Source organism: Pongo abelii, chromosome 18, assembly GCF_028885655.2.
Source record: "Pongo abelii isolate AG06213 chromosome 18, NHGRI_mPonAbe1-v2.0_pri, whole genome shotgun sequence".
NCBI lineage: Eukaryota > Metazoa > Chordata > Mammalia > Primates > Hominidae > Pongo > Pongo abelii.
This window is the reverse complement of record NC_072003.2, coordinates 86,897,919-86,921,315: the sequence shown is the minus strand read 5'-3', so window position 1 is coordinate 86,921,315 and position 23,397 is coordinate 86,897,919. Positions and strand designations below refer to the sequence as shown.

Sequence of the window (23,397 nt, the reverse complement as noted above, 5' to 3'; positions counted from 1 at the left end):
GCCGTGGCCATGCCAGAAGCCGCCGGTGAGGTGAACATTAAAGGCGCTGGGCTTCGCTGTCTGAGCCGCTCACTCCACACAGGTGGAGGCCCTGCTTGGGGCCTGTGTCGCTGGGGGCCTGGGCGCGGGACGTGGCTGTCCGTGTGAGCTCATTTATGGACACGTGCATGCTGTATGATGTACGCGTGTGTCGCATGTGGGCATGTATGTGTGCACACGTGTGTATGAATGTGCACATGCTTGTGAACGTTGTGTGTGATTGTTTTTAAGAGCCAGGCTACCTGTAACAGACAGAAAAAGACTCCCAGAGCCTTAAATGCCTGTGAAACCTATTTATTGGTGACCCTTAGAAACAAAACCAAGGCTGACTTTGAGTGGGAGGGCACCGTTGCCTTAAGGAATGTTAGGTTAGGTTAAAGATCTCCGGTCTCCAAACTGAACCGGAAGGGCATCCTGGCCATCCACTTAGCGATGTGAACTTTTGTCTAAGTGTTTCAGAACTGAAAACGCGAAGTGTTTGGGGCTCCAGCTATTTTGAACAGCCCCCTGCAATCCAGTGCCAAAATTTTGCTGCCGGAAGAGATTACTTTGACCTGGTGTGATATGTATTTAGATTACAAACTGATTATTTTTTGGAAGGGAATAGGTTGCAGTCGGGACCAGTCTTGCTGAGTGCCTCTTTGCAGTGTTTTTAAGCTCTTTGAAGTTAAAACTTTGATAAGACTTTGCTTTTATGAGTGGCTGAGAACACCGTCTGGTTTGCTAGGTTTTTTGTGTGTGTGTTTTTAAAGCTGTCTTTCAATCCTAGATTGTGGCTTTTCTTTTTTAATGTTTTCCTGTAAGAAGTGGTTGTGGTACATACATTGGTTTTTTAAATTGATTTTTTTGTGTGTGACATTGACCTCCAAGACTATAGTTTTCTTTTTAAGTTTGGCTCCCACCCTACATTTCAGGCTGTGTGCTGCGCAGAGCGTCCTAGGAAATGTAGTTGTTTCTAGTAATCTATGTAAGCCTTGACATGCCAGCAAATTGTCGCCTATTCATGGAATCTCAGTCATTTATGGTCAGTTTCATGTGCTGTTACTCCTTTGTGTAGATTCCACCCACTAATAATTTCTCTGGCTGTTGCTACAGTAACGTCATCTCTTTAAGGGGATTCTTAATGTGTGAGCACGGGTGCATCACTTTATGCAGACAGTGGTGATTATTATTTTGGTTGGGCAGTGAGCTAAATCTAGAACAAAAATGTCTTTTATAGGAGAGCCTTTCTGTCAAGCAGAAATCCCTTTGATGAGATGAAGGGGCTAATCTATTCCTCTCAGCTCACCGCTGCACCGCCCCCCCCTCCCCGCCAGCCCCAAGGCCATGAGCACTGAATTTACCAGCCGTGCAACTTTGGCCAGGATCCTTCTGCCTCTCATTGTTGTCCCTATTGCAGTGGAGGGGGTGTAACCTACCTCACAGGCTTGTGTTGAGAATTACATAGGTAACATATGTGAGCTTCCAGCAGAGGTGCAGTAAATGCTGCTTTCTCCCTTATGGCCTCTCTGGCTTTTAACATTCATTTTTATAGAGGTATGCTAACTTAAAGCAAGGCATGTTTTGTAGATTGAATTATTTACATCTTGGCTATGAGCGTTTATGTGTTCTAAATTGGTTTTTGAATAGTTACTTGGAGCTGACAATCTTTTTGTTTCATCTTAGGAAAACTGGAAGATTCTGTGACCCTTAATGAGAGGATTATTATAAAGAGTAACCTTGGGCTGTCATTTCAAAACAACCGTGGTTTCTAGTTTTCCCTACATCCCTAGTGTCACTGCTAAGCTAATTTCAGCCCCATTCATTTAACTTTCGTTTCTGTTGCTGCTTCAAAGCTAAGGCTGACGTTGATGAACCCTTTATTGCTTGGAGCAGGCAACTCAGATGAAATCTAGCATTTAAGTATTTTGCTTTCTTAGTTTCTAAATCTAACATTTGGTGTATTCCTGAAAAAGCAGCCCCGTTAAAGCTGTCTGCATTCTTTTGTAAGCTGTTGTATTTTATTTTGAACTCTTTGAGCTTAGAGACTTTGTATTTTTCCTTTAGAGATACAAATGTCAATTGCTTTTTAAATTCTTGATCCAATTTGAATTTTTATTTCTTGGCCTGGCAAGGTGGCTTACGCCTGTAGTCCCAGAAGTTTGGGAAGCCAAGGTGGGCAGATCGCTTGAGCCAGGAGTTCAGCACCAGCTTGGGCAACACAGCAAAACCCTGTCTCTACAAAAAATACAAAAATTAGCCGGGAGTGGCGGCGCACACTTGCAGTCCCTGCTACTTGGGAGGCTGAGGTGGGATGATTATCTGATCGCAGGAGGTAGAGGCTGTAGGTGAGGTGTGATCACGCCACCGCACTCCAGCCTGGGTGACAGAGTGAGACCCTGTCTCAAAAAGTTTTTTTAAGATTTATTTTAACTGTATTTTCCGAAATAGTCATTATTTGCAATTCCTTGTCCAAACCCTTTGTTTTTATTTAAAAATTCTTATTATTCTGAGGACTTCTAGAGGTGTAAAAGTGGGGGGAGTATAAAGTAGACATACCTGTATTTTACTTTCAGAAAGAAAAATACTTCCAGTAGCCACACTGATGGTAGGCTGAATTAGTTGTACCCTGCGTAGTGGCCGGTAATGCTGCTGCTTGCTGCTCCTGCAGTTGCCTGTTCCAGGGTGCCAACTGTGGGGGATAGTTGGCTTAGACTTTCCAATGCCTATTTTACGTAAATAAAAGACTATAGTTTTGGAAATAGTTAAAATAAATCCTTTGCAGTTTTTTCTTTGTGTCAGTGATAATTAATATGCTATGGTATATGCACATGCTTATTCTTGTTTTAAAAATAACAGCTTTATTGAAAGAGAATTCATATACTATATATACTTCACCCTTTTAAAGTGAAGTCAGTGGTTTTTAGTATAGTCATATAGCTGTGCAAGCACGACCACTGCCACTGAACGTTTCCATCACCCCAAAAAGAAACCCAGTGCCTATTAGCAGTTGCTCCCCGTTCCCCCTCCCCCCAACCCTTGACCACCTCTTTTTGTCCCTATGGGTGTCTTTTTTGGACGTTGCATGTAAGGGGACCACACACCGTGTGGCCCTTTGTGACTGGCTTCCTTCACTCGGTGTCGCGATGTCCAGGGCCCGTCCGTGCTGTGGGTGTGTCAGCACTTCCTCCTCTTTCGCGGCGCAGTGCCATTCCGCTGTGTGAAGAGGCCGAGCTGTGCTCATGCGTTCTTCAGCGGGTGGACCTTGGAGCTGCTTCACATGCTTGCTCGTAGACTTTTGTCTTCATGGTTAATAGGCTCTGTCTTCACCCCCGTGCACTGTGCCTAACACTTAGCGCATCCGTTGGTGCAAGGGCTGTCCTGAGGGCTCCTGTTCCACCTGGTGAATTGCTAGGTGCCGTGTGCAGAGCTCTGTAGGTGTGGCCTCAGCCAGCCTGGGGAGCTGCAGTTGGAGGTGGCAGGGAACTCTGTGCTGTCAGTACAGAGCCTCCGGGCTGGTGCATTTGGTCAGCGACAGGTATGGGGGAGCAGGGCCTGGTGGGCAGGGGCGGGGCCCCGCCTGAGCTCCAGCTGTGAGGGCCCTGCCGTTTGTGTTTCAGCGTTCTCAGGGTATGGATAATGAACTGCTTCATGGGGCTGATTTTTTTAACGGGGTACTAAAAAAATGATGTTTTTAAAGTTTTTGGTGCAGGGGTGTGGTGGGGTGGTGGTCTTCCTTTAGGGGTAGGTTCTGTGGAACAGTTCTGGAACTCTCTGTGGCTTGCATTGTGAGTGCCTGAGGATAAGCACTGTAGAAACTTCAGATAGACACAAATACTGTGAATAAACCTGCTGAAAATGTCTGTCCAAAGATCAGCAACAGCTTTTGCTTCGTTGCTTTTCGTAAGCTGTTGAAAATCATTGCAGTTCAGAGGTGAAACATGGGATAGTTCATTCTCTGGTTATCAGACAAAGTATAAGTGATTTCTTTTGGTTTCTCCTTTAGCCCTAAACTCTGGGCCTATTGCGGCCAAGAGTCATCTAGCATTCCATAAGAACGGACTGTCTTTCTGGAGCAGCTGTTGTCACTGATGGTTAAAGGAATAGCTGTGACCTAAAAGCACTGTTTTGTCTCCATCTTTAACACTTGTTCTCCTGGGCAGCTGGGAACTGCCTGGTGTATGAACTTGTCTGTGAACTAAGTCTTCTGGCTGTCTTTGTATACATTGCTTTTTTTTAAATTATTATTATTACATTACAGGAGATACAGGAGATAATATTCTAACACGTAGGGGATCTTTTTTTATTTTTATTTTTTGGCCAGCTGTTACAGGTCTAAAACACTGTCCTGTTTCATAGTGAAGTACAGTACATGACACGGGAATTGAGGCATACAGTCATGTGCTGCTTAAGGACACAGATACATTCTGAGAAAAGCGTCCTCAGCTGATCTTGTTGTGTGAGCACCATAGAGTGCACTTGCACAGACCTGGGTGGCAGAACCCGCTACACTCCTAGGCCACATTGTAGAGCCTGTTGCTCCTCGGCTATAAACCTGTACAGCGTGTTACTGTACTGAATACTGTAGGGAGTTGTAACCCAGTGGTATTTGTGTATCTAAACACAGAATAGGTACAGTAAAAACGCATTATTAGAATCCTAGAGGACCCCTGGTCCGTGTGGTCTGTCAGTGATGGACGCATCCTTATGCAGTGCGTGACCGTGCTGGGATGCAGTTCTGATTGCTTTCTTGGTGGTAGTATTTTTGCTGATGCCATGATGGAGCTGCAGTAGCACTGCCATCTACTGTGTAATGGCTTGGATTATGTGGTACTTTAATTACTGTCCTTTGCCCTCACATTAAATGAAGGCCATTTACTTTGACATGAGCTAGTTCACATTTGCCTCATTTAGTTGAACACACATTTGAGTTTTGCTGTTTTATACTGTGTTCTGGAGCACAGTTGTAGAAACTGGAAATTGTGTGTCATATTTGGGTATGATGAGTAATATGATGGTGTCATTTATTCAAGTGCGAAGATAATTGGAGATAAGCATCTGCGTTAGTCTTGTCACTGCAGGTGAAGCTTACCGTTTACTTAGGCTTTAGTTTACCCATTTTCTCTTTAGTCCTGTAAACTTCATCTACCTTTTGGATTAACATGCTTTTCCAACAAATCTACGCGAGTCTTAAAACTTCAGAGTCCAGCTATTAGAATAGAATAGTAAGAGGTACTCGCGCTGGGGCATCTTTGTTTGTTGAACTGATGACAAGGAAACTTTTGTTGCGCTAGGAGAAATTTCTTCTTTAGTATTCTCCCCGCCCCCCACCTTAGAGGGATTAGATTTTAGAAAAAGATCCTTCTCTTTTTTTTGTTTTTTGAAAAACTGCCAGTTGGAACAGTAGTTATCTTGTTAGTTTAAGAAAGAAGTGTAGCTGCAAGTTACCTAATTAGGGTACGTTATTGAAGGGCTTTTGGTTTTGGACTTTAGTCTTAACATATGCAGTTTAGAAATTAGTTTTAGCAAGGTAATTTTTTTCTCCAGTCTCTGTAGATGTTTTTATTGTAGAGAGACCTGACACTGTAGAAACATTTCCTGTCAAAGGTAAGAAGAGATCATCCAGAACTAACAAAATAGGTTAATTCTTAGCAGTTGCTGTTTTGTTCTGGGTTAAAAGACCTGAAGCTACTTAAAGTGAGAAGACAGAAGCAAGACAGAGTATCTTTCAAATAATTGCTCTTCTAGCAGCCGTGTGTCATGTCTGATCAGGGCATGATTAAGCAGGACAGGACTTCACATGCTGGCCACAAAGCCCTGGACCCGGCCGCTCACCCTCAGAGAGGGGCACTGTGGACCCCGCCCGCCATTCACCACCCAGCTTGCCAGTGGGGCGGGTGCTTTGCAGGCTCACAGAAAAATCACTCGCCCTTGAAATGTCTTATCTGGGCCTGGACACCTCCTTAGTTTCTCTTGTGTTTCCTTTCTGTGTAAGGCTGGTCCCTCACCGCTGGTTTGGTCACACCCCTCTGTTTCCTCAGGGTCACTGGTAGGTCAGCGTTTGAACTTTGTGATTTCTGTCTCCCTCCTTCAATCCAATCTTTGACCTCAAGTATTTGCCCACCTGACCCATAAACAGAGAAGCATAATGGTTCTCTGATTTGTGTTTTCAACAAAACCCCACCTTTAACACCACTCACCTCTACCAGCCAACAAAACCCTGCCTTTAACACCACTCGTCTCTACCAGCCCCTCTTCTCCTGGTCGCTTCACCACTGAGGCCTCCCTGAGCAGCTAGCAGAAAAGGTCTTCCAGCCCGCTGGCTGGCGCTGGTCCCCGCGAATAGGTTGGTGTGTGTCTTTCCAGACATGTTTGTGCACATATATGTTCACACGTTCTTTCAAGACACCATACACATGCTTAGATACACGTAGGATCTTACATACATGCTGTTCTTCATGCTGTAACACAGCCATGCTTCATGAAGTCACTCCTGCTGTCTCTAGTTCCTCACCTGCAGTTATTCTTCAGCCTCCTGTGACCTGCCTTTTGCCTTGAACCTCTTTGACAAAAACGATTTTTTCGGAAGAGTATTCAGCAATCTCTTCAGTGAAGAAAGATTTTAAATTGGTAATGTAACCAGAGGTAGGAAATGGAAAAGTGCCAGAGGCTGCTGCATGGAAAGTCCCTTCTCCCACAGATGGCAGGGAAGGGCACCCGGGACGTTTTAAGGGTCAGGCAAGGTTCTCCTTTCCCTGGGTGTTGATAACTTCTATTTCACGTGTAAAAAACATGTTTCTTATCGTCTTCCCAGCCATCCAGTTCCCCTCTTTGCAGATAGCATACTTCCTCGTAGAACCTTCCAGAAAAACCATATGTATTTACAAGTAGATACCTGATGTCCCACTGCACACACAGGTGCCTCCTGGTCTTCTCTTGGCAGTCTTTGCAGATGAGGCTTCTCTGTCAGTCCATAAAGAGCTTGTTCAGTGGCACAAATGTGTTATTTAATCAGGCCCTATTGATAACATTTTGTTCCATCGTATTATTACAAACCAGTGCAGGGTCATTTACATATTAAATATATATCTCCTACATGTTACAGACAACAGATGGGACCTTTCACATTCAGGTAAGTCTACCTGTGGAGTAGAAATCTGGAAGTGGAGTTGGGTCAAATGGTCTGTGCTTTTGTAATTATTTTACCTGTTGCCAAGATCTGCTTTTAGAATTCCCACAGCCATGTACAAGGCCTGTTTCCCTAACCTTTAACGAGCCCAGTGAGTTAGCCACTCGCTGGTTGCCGCCATTCAGTTAGGTGGAGACTTACCCTGGTGTGGTGTAGTTTTATCTTAGGAGTGAGGTTGAATATTGTTTCAAGTAAACTGTTTCATTGATATTTGGTGAGCTGTTTGTCTCCTTTGCTCATCTCTGTTGAGTTGTTGGTCTTTTCTTTTTTTTAATTTTTACTTTATTTGAGACGGAGTCTCACTCTGTCACCCAGGCTGGAGTGCACTGGTGTGATCTCGGTTCACTGCAACCTTTGCCTCCCGAGTTCAAGCAATTCTCCTGCCTCAGCCACCCAAGTAGCTGGGATTACAGGCACGTGCCACCAAGCCTGGCTAATTTTTTTTTTTTTTTTTTTTGTATTTTTAGTAGAGATGGGGTTTCACCATGTTGACCAGGCTGGTCTCAAGCTCCTGACTTCAAGGGATCCACCCACCTCGGCCTCCCAAAGTGCTGGGATTCCAGGCGTGAGCCACCGCGCCTGGCTGGGTTCTTAGTTTTTAGAAACTCTTTAAGTTTCAAGGAATTGTCTTTAGTAGGAATTGCATGTATTTGTTTTCTGGGTTTTTAATCTTATCTTTTGCCATGCAGTTGTTTTCTTTTTTTTTTTTAAATGCTATATTTATCAGTCCTTTTTGGTATGGCTTCTGGGTTTTGTGTCATAATGCATAATGTATAATGCATTTCTCATCATACATATTATACACATGCATGTATTGTGCATACATAATCACATGATGCCCCGTACATTCTGAAGACAGTCCCCTGCAGTGTCGCCTGGTATGGAACTTGTGTCATTCTCTTTTTATATCAAACGGATCCATCTGGAATTGGTTGGTATAAGGTACAAAGTTAGTTTTATATTTTCCAGATGACAGCCCATTTGTCCCAGTGCCATCTGTTAAATAGTTTCTGCTCTCCCTCCCAGATCTGAGCTGTCTCTCGTTTACTCCCACATCTATTTGGGTTCACTTCTGGACCCTGCGTTCTGCTTCATGGATGTCTCCATCCAGATGACTTCATGTTGGCCAGGTTCATTGGATACTCTCGGTTTTGTTTCTTACCTCTCGTTCATTTTTGTGGGTTTCCTACACAGAGGAATCCCCAGGAAGGGTTTTTTTGGGGGGGTTTTGTTTGGGATAAATATGGCTGCGAGGCGCCTGCCCCGGATGGTGGCTTCTGCAGCCTGGGTGTGCCGGGCCGGCTGGGATCCCGCTGCCTCCGCCAGTTCTGGCACTGCTGGTTTTCCTCTTCTCTGGACATTTGTTTTCAGTTTTTCCTCTGCTTTCCTGCACTTTTGATGATGTTATTCCTCAGACTTCTCTCCTTTTTCTTCTTTGTTTTTGCTTTATAATTCGTGACCTTTTCAGCTGTGGTTTTGCCAGTCTCACTGATGAGTCCAAAAAACCTAAAGGCTCAACCAGAACTCCAGCTCCCAGTGAAGGTTCCCAGTAGCTCAGTGTGGCAGAGGCGGGTTTCTGTCTTCCAACCTGCCATGGTTCCCATGTTTCCCCCAAAGTTTGCGTCTTAGAAACTTAATCGCCAGTGCAGCAGTGTTGGGACATGGGTAGGTCGCGAGGGCTCTGCCACTGCCATTACAATGAGGTAATATCCTTGTCACCTGAGAGTGGTTTTTGTGAAGGCCGGTGTGGGGCTTCTCGCTGGCTTGCTCTCTGGCTCTCTCGCCCTTTCCCCTTCTGCCTTCCACCATGGGATGTCCCAGCAGGAAGGCCTTCAGCAGATGCAGGCTCTTGCTGTTGGACTTTGCAGCCTCCAGAACTTTAAGAAATACATTTCTTTTCTTTATAAATTACCTACTCTGTGGTATTCTGTTACAGGAACACAAAACAGACCAAGACACCAACCCTGACCTGCTCTGTCCTTCCCTTCTAATCCCCTCCAGCCAGAGGCCCAGGCCTGTCATAGAGATGCCCTTTTTTATCCCCTCCAGCTAGTTTATGACCAAGTCCTAAATATCTTTAGATTTGTCTCCAGTGACACGTTACAGCCCCGGTTCAGTGTTCCCTCAGGGTCTCCCTTTCTTTCCCCCGTACTTTCCTTTCTTCCTCTCCTTCCTTTCCCCTCCCACTTCCCCTTTCTCTCCCGTTTCTCTCCCGTTGTTTCTCTCCCTACCACGCTTGGCCGTGGTGGTCACATATAGGGCACATTTCTCTGGACGCAGGCTTAGATTTGAGGCAGTATGCCAGGGACGCAGGACGTAGATTAGAATAGTCTTCAGGAAACCAGCATGGGCCCAGCCTAGCCCAACTCCACTTTGCTTCTGATCAGAAATCCGTGTTAGAATGCAAGTCAGTTGATGTCATTGTTTAAAGTCTACAAGAAACAACTTCATAGCTGCTCCATTTTATTTTCTAATTAAATAGTTCAGAAGCATTGGGTACCTTAACTCTTTTTAGAAATAACACTGATGTGCCCAACTCTGACCTTGACCTAGGTCTAGCCTCATTAATATTCTAGTCTCCTGGCCTGGATCTGCCCGCTGTAACCCTTTTTTGGTCTCCCTGGCCTGGGTCTGCCTCCATAACCCCCTCTGGTCTCACTGGCCCCCTCTTAGCGTCTAACATCAGTTCCCTTGTGTCATTGGAATGGTCCTGGTCAAATGCATGCAGGAGCCTCATTTCTGGCTTACGGGTCTTAGCATGATGTGCCATGACCTTTGTGATCTGCCCCCTGCCTGTCCGTACACACCTCTGTCTGCGGGCGCAGTTCCTCCTGCTCACTGTGCTTTCTCTCTCCTGTGCCCTGGGAGAGGCTGTTCTCTCAGACTGGACACCGGTTACCTGTGATACCCCCATCCCCATTATTGGTTCATAGATACCAGTCATTTTGTTGTTGCATCCTTATCCTAGACCTTATGTGCTGTGTTCTGTTTCTGCCCAAGACTTTGACTTTGGCAGAGACTGACTTTTTAAATCACTAGAGCCTAGCAGTTCCTACCACTACTAGGGGCTCACCTGCGGAGCATCCGTTAAACCCACGGGCAGGAGGTGTTGGTGGATGAAAAGCCGCCGTAGTACAGGTGCTTTTTCCCTTTGGCTTTTTCTTTTCAGTGGCCACAGGAGTCACTCCTGTTACCAACTCATACTTTTTATCTTTTTAATTTTTGCCTTTATCCAATGACTACCTCTCATATATTATGTAGCTGGAGATTCTAGTGAAGTTTAACTTGAATTTTAACATCTGTATTCTACTTTCTTATTTTTATTTATTTATTTTTTTGAGACGGAGTCTCGCTCTGTCGCCCAGGCTGGAGTGCAGTGGCGCGATCTCGGCTCACTGCAAGCTTCGCCTCCTGGGTTCACGCCATTCTCCTGCCTCAGCCTCCCGAGTAGCTGGGACTACAGGCACCCACCACCACGCCCAGCTAATTTTTTGTATTTTGTTTAGTAGAGACGGGGTTTCACCGTGTTAGCCAGGATGGTCTCGATCTCCTGACCTTGTGATCTGCCCGCCTCAGCCTCCCAAAGCGCTGGGATTACAGGCGTGAGCCACCGCGCCTGGCCCTACTTTCTTATTTTTAACTTTATATTTTTCAAAAGCTGGCATGCAAGGCCAGGTGCACTGGCTCACACCTGTAACCCCAGCACTTTGGGAGGCCAAGGCAGGTGGATCACTTGAGGCCAGGAGTTCAAGACCAGCCTGGCAACATGGCGAAACCCCGTCTCTATTTAAAAAAAAAAGAAAAAGAAGAAGAAAAAACTGGCATACAAAAGCTTTCATTGGGAAAAACTCTCTGACACGAGAGTTGGGCTTTAGGTTACCTGGGTTGCACGCATACAAGGTTGTGAATGCGTCAGCTGAGAGCTCGGAAGAAGCCACATGGCATCATGATGCTTTGGTGGCCTCGTCTCCTGTGGAGCCTGTGGAGGCATGTGTGTGGATGAGTTCATTTCCATGGAGTAACATTTTTAGTTCTGCAAGTAAGTTTGTCTGGATTATATTTCTTTAATGCTTTTAAAACTTTAAGTCATGGTAAACCTTGATGTTTTAGTTTGCTACATAATGTCAATAAATTGAAAAACTGTTACTCATTCTGATTAAGGTTTCATTTGTATTTCTTTTATACTTTCAACAGTGACATCAGATTAACTCTTAAGAAGGAAGCATTATGGAATCATTTGTCTAATTATTTGGGACATTTGCATAAAAGCATCAATAGAATTACCAGAAAGAAATTATATCCTTAGGTTTCTTTTTTTTTTTTTGAGACAGAGTCTCGCGTTGTCGCCCAGGCTGGAGTGCAATGGTGCGATCTCAGCTCACTGCAACCTCTGTCTCCCGGGTTCAAGCGACTCTCCTGCCTCAGCCTCCTGAGTAGCTGGGATTACAGGCACCCGCCACCACACCCAGCTAATTTTTGTATTTTTAGTAGAGACAGGGTTTTACCATGTTGGTCAGGGTGGTCTTGAACTCCTGACCTCAGGTGATCTGCCCTCCTCGGCCTCCCACAGTGCTGGGATTCCAGGTGTGAGGCACCACGCCCAGTCTATCCTTAGGTTTCTTACTGACTCTAATTAAAACATGTATATATAGGAACTAGTGCTAGAAGGATTATAGTCTAGATTTGAAAAAAGATTAAACTGTTTGAAATAGGAAGAGATTTAGTGTATGGGGAAGAGGAACAACCCTCACCCCTACTCTGTTTTGGGCACTTTAATAAAATTTAACAACCTAGTTATAGTAAAATTAGTAAAATTGGCCAGGTGTTATGGCTCATGCCTGTAATCCTAGCACTTTGGGAGGCCGAGGCAGGCAGATCACAAGGTCAGGAATTTGGGTCCAGCCTGACCAATATGGTGAAACCCCATCTCTACTAAAAATACAAAAATTAGCTGGGGGTGGTGGCGGGCACCTGTAATCCCAGCTATTCGGGAGGCTGAGGCAGGAGAATCATTTGAACCTGGGAGACAGAGGTTGCAGTGAGCCAAGATGGCGCCACTGCACTCCAACCTGGGCAACAGCGAGACTCCGTCTCAAAAAAAAAAAAAAAAAATTAGTAAAATTAATGAGATACTTTGAAAGCACGGAGTATTGAGGTTGTGTGGGAAGCACTGTGTGGTGTGTAAAGTCTACCCGGACACAAATAGATACTCACAGAACTTGCACGCCACCTCTGGGAGATTCTCCTGACTCCAGCTTCCTGGTAGAGTATCTTTCATACGTGAGAACTCAGGCCATTTTCCAGTCGGTTCCCACCTTCACTGCACCCCGACTCCCAGGCCTTTTTTCTCTTCTTTTCCACCACTGATCAGTTTCGCCTATTCTAAAACTTCATTTAAGCAGAATCATGGAATTCCTGTTGGCTTATTATCTGTTGGCTTCCTTCGTTGCCTGATTTTAGTAGCTGGTCTAGGGATGACAGTGTAGATTCTGAACTTTCCACACTGCGTTATGCCAACGTCGTGCAGTGTGTCATTTCTCAAAGTACTTATGTGTGTGGGTTGTTTTTTAAATAGGTGGAAGGCTTTTAAACCAGCATACCATTAATATTGTATTGAGGAAGTTAATTTATCAATGTTATTTTTCCTTTTACAATTGCTAATAAAGATATGAGGTGAGGAGCAGCAGGCTACAGGGAGGAGCGATGCGTGGGGGCGTATCAGTATTTCTAGGTGCGTGCAATGATGGGCAGCAGACGCGGGAGCCATGCGGTGGAGGCGTGTCAGTGTTCCCCAGGTGTGTGCGGTGAGGGGCAGCAGGCTCAGGGGGATGTGGTGGGGGCGTGTCGGTGTTCCCCAGGTGTGTGTGCGGTGAGGGGCAGCAGGCTCAGGGGGATGTGGTGGGGGCGTGTCGGTGTTCCCCAGGTGTGTGCGGTGAGGGGCAGCAGGCTCAGGGGGATGTGGTGGGGGCGTGTCGGTGTTCCCCAGGTGTGTGTGGTGAGGGGCAGCAGGCTCAGGGGGATGTGGTGGGGGCGTGTCGGTGTTCCCCAGGTGTGTGCGGTGAGGGGCAGCAGACTCAGGGGAGTCATGTGGTGGAGGCATGTGAGTGTTCCCCAGGTGTGTGCGGTGCAGGGCAGCAGGCTCAGGGGGATGCGGTGGGGGCGTGTCGGTGTTCCCCAGGTGCAGGAGGCTGCTCTGAGGGTGTTGCATGTATTTCATTTAATCCTCATAACAGCTCCATGAGTTAGGTTCTATTTTTGTCCCCATTTTAGCAACAAGAAAACAGACACAGAGAGGTTAAGTATAAATAATTTGACAAAGGTGACATTAGTAAGTGGCTATTTTTATTATGTAAAGTTAAAATTGTTTGTGTGTTGACTTCATCATTTAAAGTGAGAGGAAGAACCTGAGGAATATGAAATGAGATTAGGAAGAGAGCCCCAGACTCTGCGGCTGGTAGAAGTAGGGAGTGTGACCTCATCCCCGGCTTCTGCCAGCTCTGCTGATGCCCGGGGCTGCCCCATGTGCGCGGCCGGCGCTGGGCGGGATCCATGGTCTTGGTGACAAAGCTCCTCTCCTTGCCTTCGCCCCAGCGGCTCGTTTTTATTCATTCAGCACAGAGTATGTCACTGATAGTCCCCAGTACTGCAGTCTAATATTTTGTTGGGGTTCCTTTTTTTCTTTTCATTTAAAGGTAAAACCTACATTTAGTGAAATGCACATATTTTCAGTGTGTCATCTGAGTGTTTTCACCACTTCAATTTTTTTTGTTTTTGTTTTTGTTTTTTTGAGACAGCGTTTCTGTCAGGCTAGAGTGCAATGCAGCGGTCTTAGCTCACTGCAACCTCTGCCTCCCAGGTTGAAGCAATTCTCCTGCCTCAGCCTCCTGAGTAGCTGAGATTACAGGCACGCACCACCATGCCTGGCTAATTTTTGTATTTTTATTAGAGACAAGGTTTCACCATGTTGGTCAGGCTCGTCTCAAACTCCTGACCTTGTGATCTGCCCTCCTCAGCCTTCCAAAGTGCTGGGGATTACAGGCATGAGCCACCGCACCCGGCCACCACTTCAGTTTTGACTGAAGCAGTAAGCCTTGATGGGGGTTTGTGCGGTATGACCGTCAGCCCAGAGAATTCCCTCGCGCCATTTTCCATTCAGTTCCCACCTTCTCCCACCCCCAACCCCCAGGCCTTAAAAACTCTTTCTCCCTCTGTTCTGTTTCTTTTCCACCATTGATTAGTTTTGCCATTTCTAAAACTTCATTTAAGCAGATTCATGGAATTCCGTTTTATCTGTTGGCTTCCTTTGTTGCGTGATTTTAGTGGCTGGTCTAGAGATGACACTGTAGATACTGAACTTTCCACGGTCTGCTTAGAGTTAATACTGTACCCCGCCTTGTGCAGTGTAAGAAGCTGGTCACTGTCTTGCAACCAGGTGCCTTCCTGGTCCTTGCTGTGGCAAGTGTACGTATTACATCTATGTTATAGACATCACAATATATATAGTGTTGTTTGCTTCAGTATGAATGTACCTTTAAAAAAATTACGAGGAAAATATTGTCTTTTATATATACTCACATATTTACCTTTTTTTCCCCAACCCCTAAGTGGAACCAGGCCTATTTACCATTTTGGTGCTTTTCATTCCTTACTGATCCACTTTGTTACCATATCCTTTCAGTCTGGCGAACTTGCTTTAGTATTTTCGGGAGTGTAGGTGTGCTGGCAAGAAAAGCTCTTAGTTTTCTTTTATCAGAACATGTTTCGCTTTCACCCGTACTATTGAAGGATGTTTGCACTGGACGTGAGGTCCTTTGTTGTCAGCTTTCTTCTACTGGGACTTTGAGAGAAGTCGAGACCCTGTCTCTCCTCCAGGGCTCTGCTGTTGGCTGCTCCCCTGTGCTCACGAGTTGTTTTTCTCCAGCTGGCTTTAAGATGGTCTGTCTTTGGTATTTGAGCAGCCTGACTGTGATGTGTCCAAGTGTTTTATTGAATTTATCTTATTTGGTGTCCTGAACTTACTGGATCTGTAAATTTACGCCTTCTGCCAACTGTGGGAAATTTTCAGCCGTAATTTCTCCAAAATGTTTTTCTGCCTTAATCTCTCTCCTTATGGGACTCCAGCTCTCTAGGTATGTTAAACTGTGTGATATTGTCCCTGAAGCTTTGTTCGATTGTTTTCCTTTCAGATCTTTTTTCTCTCTCTGTGCTTTGGGTTGGATGCTTTTTATTGATCCATCTTCAGATTCAACCGAGTCTTCTGTTATCTCCAGTCTGCTGTTAAAGCTCGTCCACAGGATTTTTCTTCGTTTAGAAATAGCATTTTTTAGTTCTGGAATTTCCTTTTTTTTTTTTTTTAAAGACAGAGTCTTGCTCTGTCACCCAGGCTGGAGTACAGTGGCACACTCTCGGCTCACTGCAACCTCCGACTCCTGGGTTCAAGCGATTCTCCTGTTTCAACCTCCTGAGTAGCTGGGATTACAGGCGCCCACCACCACCCTCAGGTAATTTTTGTATTTTTTTGTAGAGACAGGGTTTTGCCATGTTGGCCAGGCTAGTCTCGAACTCCTGACCTCAGGTGATCCGCATGCCTTGGCCTCCCAAAGTGCTGGGATTACAGGCGTGAGCCACTGCACCTGGCCCTGGAATTCCCATTTTTTAAGAAATGTTCTGTTTCTCTCTTGAGACCCATTTGGCTTGTCCAACCTAAGTCCCTTTGCCTTTCTGTTCCTGAGCCCCGTTGTAAGGGCTGCTGAGTCCTGCCTGTGCTGGCAGCGTGGGTGTGTCCCATGCCTGGTCTTCAGAGCTAACCCTTTCCTCTTTGTACAGGTTATATTTTTGTTTCTTTCCATGTCTAATAATTGTGGATTGCTTCTTGGATTTTGTGAGCGATCCATTGTAGAAACTCTGGACTTCGTTCTATCCTCCTGAAGATTGATGATGCTTTGTTTTAGCAGGCAGTCAGTTTGGCTGGACTCAGACTCCAGATACTCTTCCTGTGTTATCAGCAGCTAATATCTCTGCTCAGTTGCTGTAGTGTGACCTTGCTGTCCTGGACCTGTCCCGTGCCTGCCTGTTTCAGGGCTCACACAGAGTTGATGTGCAGAGAGTGCTGTCCCCTCCCAGGGTGCTCTCCCTTCCAGGGTTTCCCCTGTCGCTTTCCAGCTGCGATCATCTACCAGAATTCCCCTCTCTGGTTTTTCAGGTGAGACTGTGGGGTTCTCTCTGAGCTTTAGCTGCTCCCCTTCTCTGATGAGGACCAGGTTCTGCCCCAGGACAAGAAACCCATGCGGTGCTCAGCTCGCTCTGGGCACAGGCCCCCTCCAGTTTCTGCTTGTATTGGTCCTGTTCAGTTTGTTTTTCTGTGCTTTGTCCAGAGTTTATAGTTATCTGCAAGAGGATTGGTCCAACGTCTCAGCCATTACTGAAAGTAGAACCACCTGCTTTATATACTCCAGGGGTTGCAGAAATAAATATGAACCATGTGTTCTAGGAAGGATTCATTCTCCCTGAGGAAGGGAGGCTGCGAAGGGGGGTTTTATACTAACTGGAACATGTGCTGTTAAAAGGATGAGGTGCTGTGCGGAGAGAAGGCTAGGATGGCCCAGTGCCTTGAAATTCACTGGTCCATTTGGAGGATGTCAGTGGAATGGTTGTCTACATGCTCTAGCCCCTGGTGGCGGTCAGCCACGGGAAGGAGAGTCAGGCGTGTGGTGAACTTGCCAGAGAAGCAGGCCTGGCCTAGGCTTCACCTGTAGGTGTGAAGTTCAGTTGGGCGGATACCAGGTGCCTGGGGGATGAGGGTCTGGTCATAGCTGCAGTGGGAGGTAAATCTGAAACTTTTTGGCCTAAATGTCTTCTGTGATCAATCCAGGTGAGCCCTTTCTGGTGTGATCTTTTGTTGCATGGCTGATAGTAAGAGATGGGCTCCCTGGCTCTGAAGCAGCGATGCCTTGTTCATAATAGGGTGTCCCAAGAAGACTCCTGGAATAGAGTTTGTGGTGCCTGCAGAAACAAAGCCTGCTAGCTGATTTTACTGACACTTTCTGGACCTTGGATGTACTCTTGTTTTCAACCAGGGGTTTCTCACTCCTGGCCTCTTCCAGTCCTGTTCTTTCCCATCCTAGATGCCTAAGTGTTCTGAAACTGAACCTATACTGTGGCTAGTATCCCCAAAGGGCTATAAAGCAGCCACTTGAACGTGCTCACTGCTTTGAATGGTCCATCTCAGGGAGTTGAATATTATAGTGGGAACCCAAATGGTCATTATAGCGTAGTTTATTTACTGTGATTAGACATTTAGCCAACTCCTCTAAGAAAACCCCAGTATTTAAGCATATTCCTGGCCAAATATTCACGATAACAATATTGTGTGTAGTATGTACTTAACATCAAAAGTCCTGAAGATGGGCCGGGCATGGTGGCTCACACCTGTAATCCCAGCACTTTGGGAGGCCAAGGCAGGTGGATCACCTAAGGTCAGGAGTTTGAGACCAGCCTGGCCAACATGGTGGAACCCTGTCTCTAGTAATAATACAAAAATTAGCTGGGTGTGGTGGTGCCTGCCTGTAATCCCAGCTACTCGGGAGGCTGAGACAGGAGAATCGCTTGAACCCAGGAGGCGGAGATTGCAGTGAGCTGAGATCGCACCATTACATTCCAGCCTGGGGAACAAGAGCGAAACTTCATCTCCAAAAAAAAAAAAAAAGTCCTGAAGATAAAGATAACCTCAGGGAATGTCTCATCTGCCATCCTCTTGGATGTGGCATCAGTGGAATTAGATTGCACCTATGCCTGCAATGGAGAGGGTGCTGGCTGCAGCCTCTGCCCCTGAAGCTGTTGCAGCTCACTGTTTCTAACATTACGAGCGTCACGTAATTTAAATTTTTTCTTACGCTGGGTGCAGTGGTTCATGCCTGTAATCCCACTCACCACTTTTGGGAAGCCAAGTTGGGAGGATCTCTTAAGGCCAGTAGTGCAAGACCAGCCTGGGCAACATAGGGAGATCCCCATCTGTACAAAAAATAAAGAAATTAGCCGGGCACCGTGGTACACGCCCGTAGTCCCAGCTACTCAGGAGGTTGAGGTGGGAGATTGCACTGAGCTGTGATTGTGCCACTGCACTCCAGCCTGGGCAACAGAGCGAGACCCTATCTCAAAAATAAAAAATAAAAAGTGAATTTTTCTTGAGGGGGAAGGGACCATCATGGTGGCCGTATTGCTTTACTTTCTGACGGTGTCGTCTTCAGAGATTATTGAGATTGGGTTGTTGGTTCCCACGTGGCCATGTCCTGTCAGTGTTGCTTCTGTGTGTTCCCTCGCTGTCACCTGTTGCTCCTAAGTGCTGATGTGTTGCACCTTTTTCAAGCAGCCTCTGATTGGTTTCTCCCCCACCCCGCCCGTGCCTTAGCGGTGCTGCTGGTGGTCTGCTCTGTGGGGCTGTGTTGAGAGGGAAGCTCTGAGGGAGAGGCTTTGCATGCGTGCCTGGGTGCATGGTGCCAACCTGGATCCCTGTGGCTGTGGATTGGGCGCTTGCTGTTTGCCAGGCTCCATCCTGAGAGCCACGCTTGGTGGACTGGCTACTTCAATCCTTGCACCAACCCTCGGAAGTCAATATGGTGACTGTCCCCACTTTACAGATAGGGACACAGGTTTGGAAAGGTCACATCACTTGTGTCGCACGGCTAGTGATGGGGGCCTGCCCTCCCGAGGGTCTGACTCTAGGGCCAGCATTTGGCATCACTACAGGAAGTTGACACTTTCACTATTATGTTTATTCCTCTAACTTACTTCATTTCCGCCCCCTACCCCCAGCCCAGTTTTACTGACACTTGCGCTTGTCTGTGCAAGCATTTTCTCTCCTGTTGCATAAAGTTGTTTTTTTTAGTGGAGGGTAGTAGTTGCTCAGAAGCACTGGAAGACAGCAGTGGTCAGAGCCTGGTCAGCAGTGAAGGTCAGTGCCATTGCCGGCCTCCGACCCTAGTGGTGAGTAGGTCGCTGCTGGACAGGAGGGCAAGGAGGGGCTAGGAAGGCAGAAATGAGTTGTTGCTCATGAGTACAAGCAAGATGCTAGTGTTCTCTCTGAAGTCAATAAATCTGTTAAGATGCCCTTTTAACCCTGTTTTATGGGATTACAGGACTAGGAAGTATGTCTTTAGCCTACCTAGGGCTCTCGATTTCAGACTCCCTGCTGTTTCTACAGGCAGTGTCTGGAACAGGGATTCTGGGTGTGTTGGAGGCTGACTGTAGGCAAACCCTACCCCAGAGGTCCCATGTGGTTGGCCCCTGGTGGGATGTCTTGGCACCTGGAGGTCTGGAAGCCCCCGTGAGTGGGCAGTTAGGGCCGGTGTTCCTAGAGGAGGCTGTGCTGCCCTGTGGCTATTTGTGAAAGAGATTTGCATCTGATCACTCTGGGAGCTTGTCTAGTTAAGCACTGGGTTCCCTTTGCTGAGATTTTGAGCAGTAATCTTTTTTCTCTCTCTCTTTAATGAGTAGAGCTCTAGGTTAAGAAATATGAAAAGGAATGTTTTTACATGGAAAATGTTTTTTTGGTTAGCATTGGCTTTCGCTTGGCCTAAGTCAGCAAATAGCTTTCACTCTTGAACTATCTATCTTCTTCTTCTGGTTTTTAGAGACACGTAATGACTATTTTAGTAAAATGCTTACAAATCTATTTTGTTTTTATGCTTTATGTTTTTTACGTTAACTTAGAAGTATTTAACAGATGTTACCCCTTCCTGTATAGAGGTAGGTTAATTGGAAAACAAATTGAAAACACTATTTTTTCAGTCATGTTTACTATATTTTGTTTGTGGGGGTAGACACTTTGGAGTTCATGTTAGCCCCTGATGTGCCCGGCCCTCGAGATATGTGTGGAAGGAAATTGTGTTTATGGTTTTAGAAGCTTGCTTTTTCTATACTTTTCATATCATTCATATCTTGTAGGGAGGTATTTCTATTTAGACTTAATATCTGTAACTTTTTTAAATTCTAAAAAAGTTTGTTCCTCACAGAAAAATTGGAAAACAGAAAAATAAAATAAAAATTACCCAAAGATAAATGCTATTAATATTCCAGTGTACCTTTGTCTTTTGTCAGTGCCCGTTTGCACACAACTGACGTGCGTTCTGCCCGTTTTCACATTGTCTGTGAGCATCCTTCATGCCTTTTAAGACTGCATCATGTTCAGTCATCGGGACACACACATTTAGTGACCATTTCAATAGTAATCTGTTGCAGCGATGTTTATGTTGTTTGTTTTTCTTTTTGCTGAAGCTGAGATAAATCTCCTTACACACAAACCTTTGACTACATCGCTGATTGACTGTATCCTAACAGCAGACTCCTCCCAGTGGGATTAGTGGGTGAAAAGCTCATTTCACAGATGGAAAAAAAGTTCATCACATCCTGCCTCGTTGCTGTCCATGCAGTTGCCCCAGTTTACACTCAGCTGAGGACCAGGCCACCCCCCTGCAGCTTTATGAGCATTTGACTCCTGAGAACATTTTAACTGTAGTCCAAGTAATTAAATAATTATTCAAGCTGTCATGCGCTTGTTTTCATTATTTATTTATTTATTTTTTTGAGTTGGGGTCTCGTGCTGTCTCCCAGGTTGGAGTGCGGTGATGCAATCATAGCTCATTGCAGCCTCAACTTCCCAGGTTCAAGTGATCCCCCCACCTCAGCCTCCTGAGCAGCTAGGTACAGGCACACACCACCACACCCGGGTAATTTCTAAATTTTGGTAGAGATGTGGTCTCACTATGTTGCCCAGGCTGGTCTTGAACTCCTGACCTCAGGAGTTCCACCCGCCTAAGCCTCCCAAAGTGCGGGGATTACAGGTGTGAGCCACTGCTCCTGGCCCCAGGCTGGTTTTGAACTACTGGGCTCAAGCGATCCTCCTGCCTCAGCCCCCCAAAGTGCTGGGATTGCAGGCGTGAGCCACTGTGCCTGGCAAGTGCACCGGTTTTAGAACAGACGATCACATGTCATGGTAGAGTCTCTACTTGAGAAGATAGGCCCTGGCCCCCAGTGCAGGGAACACGGAGCTGGGGTGGCTGTGGGTGGCTCTGTCCTCATCCCCAGTGCTTCTGGGGGTGTGCTGCCCTCAGGGGTGCAGCGATGCTGCAGACACAGGGAGCCCTGCCTTCCGGGAGGCCCAGTTCCCAGTGCCCCTCCTGGATCCTCCCAGAGCTCCGAGTCTCTGTGACAGCACTGAAGCAATTTAATTGTCCTCCAGCTACACCGCAAGCACCACAATAATAATAGCAACTGACATTTTGAATGCTAACATTTTTCCAGTTCACAGTACTAGAAATGCATTTTACTTAATTCTCACAAAAGCCTTAGGTAGGTGCCATTATTTCCATCCCATAGTGGAGGAAACGGGCTGCCCTGTGTGGACCCAGCACTGGCCGCCGAGATGGCTCCTGACCGCTGTGCTCCGCTTGCCTCCTTGGATTTAATCTGCACAAATCACAGACCTCTGTAGTTACAGGACCTAAAGTCTGCACTTGATTCTGCCCCCTACTGACCAGATGACCTTGGGGAAGGCATTTAGGAACTGACATTCAGTTTTTCTTGTTTTTAACATGGAGATAATTTGATCTGTGTACATCACGCTTACTGCAGGGATTAGATAGATGATCGCATATGCCTGCATAATGGATACTTGGGAAGAACTATACAAAAGGTGGTTATAGCCGGGTGCATTGTCTCACGCCTGTGGTCCCAGCTGCTCGGGAGGCTGAGGCAGGAGGATGACTTGAGCCTGGCAATTTGAGACCAGCCTGGGCGACACAGACCATGTCTCCAAAAAAAACAGACAAAAATGCTAGTACTTTTTGTTCTTTTATTCTCCATAGTCTCTCACAATGTGTCTTGACATCTTAGGCATTCCATTGGCACCTGGCTTTTTAAACTGACCGTATTCTTTTTAAACATGTCTAGACCTGGCTTTCTCAGCCTGTGTGGTTTGCCAGCTCCCGGGTATTCCACATGCAGATGCAGTACTCAATATTAGGGAAAATAAACTGTATCAGGGAGGGCCTCTCAGCCTTGGCACTCCTGAGGCCTGGGGCCGGGTACTTCCTTGCTCTGAAGCTGTCCTGGGCGCTGCAGGAAGTTTAACAGCATCGCTGGTCTCCATTGGCTGCATGCCACGAGAATCCCCACCCCAGTTCACAGAAAATGTTTTCAGCCGTGGCCAGATGTCCCCTGGGGACAAAATTGCTCCCAGTTGAGAGCCACTAGGTTAGGGAATAATAAGACTTTATAAGTTAAGTTAGGAAAAACATCTAACAGTGTCCTAAAAAACGGGGGAACGGGTTTGAACCTGAGGCAGTAGATGATAAGGAACTGTTTGTAGGTTAAGCCTGGACTGGTGGCATGCGCCTCCTGTAGTCCCAGCTTCTCTGGAGGCTGAAGTGGAGGACCACTTTTTTTTTTTGACTATGTAATTAAGGGTATCATTTATTGTAATAGAACATATTCTAAAACAGCCGAATGAACATGCACAGCACAATATGATGAGACATACTCTCCTAAATTTATATAATTTTTCCTTAAGATATCTCTTAATGAGCAATATTATTTTTAAAATGTTAAATAAAATCCTCACCATTGGCCAGTGGGATACTGAATACCACTATTTAAGGAAGAAACCTGAAATGGTTACGTACAGATGTCACCATCTGTACGTTTACCCTTCCTAGTTTCAAAAGGCCACTTAAACTTATTCATATAAAAAAACACATGAATCTTTAGAGAACACACACAAATAAATGAAGGTTTACATCTATTAATCTATCTTAAATGTCCCATTCTTAAGAGACAGAAAAGCACTGATCTTACCTTGAAATAGCCATTAGAAAAAACCGTTCGGCCAGGCGTGGTGGTTCACATCTGTAATCCCAGCACTTTGGGGGCCGAGTGCGGTGGCTCACGCCTGTAATCCCAGCACTTTAGGAGGCTGAGGCGGGTGGACCACGAGGTCAGGAGATCAAAACCATCCTGGCTAACACGGTGAAACCCCGTCTCTACTAAAAATACAAAAAAATTATCCGGGCGTGGTGGTGCACGCCTGTAGTCCCAGCTACTCGAGAGGCTGAGGCAGGAGAATGGTGTGAACCCGAGAGGCGGAGCTTGCAGTGAGCCGAGATCGCACCACTGCACTCCAGCCTGGGTGACAGAGC

At 46.1% G+C, this 23,397-nt stretch overlaps 1 protein-coding gene and 2 long non-coding RNA genes across 4 annotated transcripts in view; 2 read left to right on the top strand and 1 right to left on the bottom strand.

Moving 5' to 3' along the window:
• The window catches only part of ZCCHC14 (zinc finger CCHC-type containing 14), an 85,742-nt gene that overhangs the window by 1,504 nt on the left and 60,841 nt on the right, over positions 1–23,397 (top strand). The gene's annotated exons all lie outside the window — the stretch shown is intronic.
• LOC129050867 (uncharacterized) lies at positions 644–10,114 on the bottom strand. Its single transcript, XR_008514743.2, has 3 exons — positions 10,015–10,114; positions 2,578–2,744; positions 644–2,256 (listed from the first exon to the last, which is right to left on the bottom strand). It is a non-coding gene; the product is annotated as an uncharacterized LOC129050867 (long non-coding RNA).
• Positions 10,114–11,353, top strand: LOC129050869 (uncharacterized). The gene is made up of 2 exons (XR_008514745.1): positions 10,114–10,345; positions 10,549–11,353. It is a non-coding gene; the product is annotated as an uncharacterized LOC129050869 (long non-coding RNA).